Below are 1,791 nucleotides of genomic sequence, written 5' to 3'. Positions count from 1 at the left end.
ACAGTAGTTTTTTGGTTTGTTTTTAAAGAATTATTTTATTTAACTTTATTTATTCATTTTAATTTGACCAGAGAGAGACAAAGCAAGAGAGAGAGAGTGAGAAAGCAAGTTGCCAGGCCCGGGATTTGAGCTATGGTTGGTCACGTGGGAGTCCAGTCCACCTTGCCACCTGCTGGCCCCCAGGATACAATACTTTTGCCACGGTCTCGCTGGGTCACGATCCTCTTGCCCCAGCCTTTCAGGATTCCAAGCACACACAACTGTGCCAGGTGTGTTCAGATTGGCCCAGAACCAAACCTGGGTCTCACGAGGCTTCCATTCTCTCGGGTGTGACACACCAGGGCTGGGCTGGACACTTCTTTTAGAAACTCGGAGTCCTACAGAAAAATACATTCTCTCAACAGAGAAATTCTCCTTAGACTTAGCTCATTAAATTCATTTGGTCTTACTTTAGTAGGCATTACAGAATGCTGCTTTCTCAGAGTGACAGCTCAAAACTATAGCGAACAAGATGTAAGACAAATCTGTTTGTGATATTGTTGAGTGAGATTTTGGAACCACAGCTCCTAACAGATTTAGAAAAGATGTCACAAAGTCTGAAGACGTGGTCCCCGGTTCAGGCTCAATGAAACATCGCATTAACCGTACTGCTGTGTGACATGTTACAATGTTCTTTCGGTTTATAAAAATATTTAATCCATTTTTTTTTGGTCACTTAAAATCTTACTAATCTTTTATAGCATTAGAGACCTTTCTGCTTTAAACCTAACAAAATATGAAAGATATATGTCATTAAAAAGTTCATGGAAAATGTGTATTATTTTAAAAACTGCATGAATTTTATAAAATTTTTTTTTTTGGAGAGGTTTTCTCTACAGGGCACGTGTGCTTGCCAGACAGACAGAGAGAGACATAGAGACAGAAAGCGAGAAATCACCCCCCAGGGGGGATGGTCACGCCGCAATCCCTTCTCCTTCATTCTCCTCTCAGGATCTTGGGCACACACGCACACACACCTGGCTTGAGTTTTAAGCCACTGGGTCTGGGACGCGAACCGCGGTCAACCATATGGCCAATAGAGCAGTTCGAGTCCAGGACCCACTGGCTTGAAAAACATGCTGGACACATGTGCGTATGTGTCAAAAATTCTGAGCGAATGGAAAAGGGATTACAGCATGGCTATGCTCCTAGGGGGTGAGTTCTCACCCTTCCAAACCCCTGTCTGTTTGGCAAGTACACATGCCCTATAGCAAACTAAAAAAAGTAAAAAACTGCACCCAAGTAAATTCATACTTTTTAAAAAATAATTATTTTATTTAACTTTATTTTTTTATTTATTTTAACTTTTTTTTTTTTTTTGAGAGGTTTTTGCTATAGGGTGTGTGCACTCGCCAGACAGAGAGAGAGACAGAGAGATAGAAAGTGAGAAATCACCCCCCAGGGGGGATGGTCACGCCGCAATCCCTTCTCCTCCATTCTCCTCTTGGGATCTTGGGCACACATGCACACATGCCCAGCGTGAGTTTAAGCCACTGGGTCTGGGACTCGAACTGCGGTCAACTATGTGGGAGTCCAGCGACATAGCCATTATGCTAACTACTGGTCCCTATTTTAACTTTTTTTTTTTTTACCAGAGAGAGAAAGTAAAAAAGCAAGTCGCCAGGTCCGGGACTTGAACCGTGGTTGGCCATGTGGGAGTCTAGTGCCCTTAACCACTACATCACCTGCTGGCCTTAAAAATTCATACTTTAACCCTACTTTTCTATGAACTTTTGGAAGTCCTCTTGTGTG

The sequence above is a fragment of the Tupaia chinensis genome, unplaced genomic scaffold, assembly GCF_000334495.1.
Source record: "Tupaia chinensis unplaced genomic scaffold, TupChi_1.0 Scaffold000527_1, whole genome shotgun sequence".
Lineage (NCBI taxonomy): Eukaryota > Metazoa > Chordata > Mammalia > Scandentia > Tupaiidae > Tupaia > Tupaia belangeri.
The sequence above is the reverse complement of the archived record's forward strand: the minus strand, read 5'-3'. Positions refer to the sequence as shown.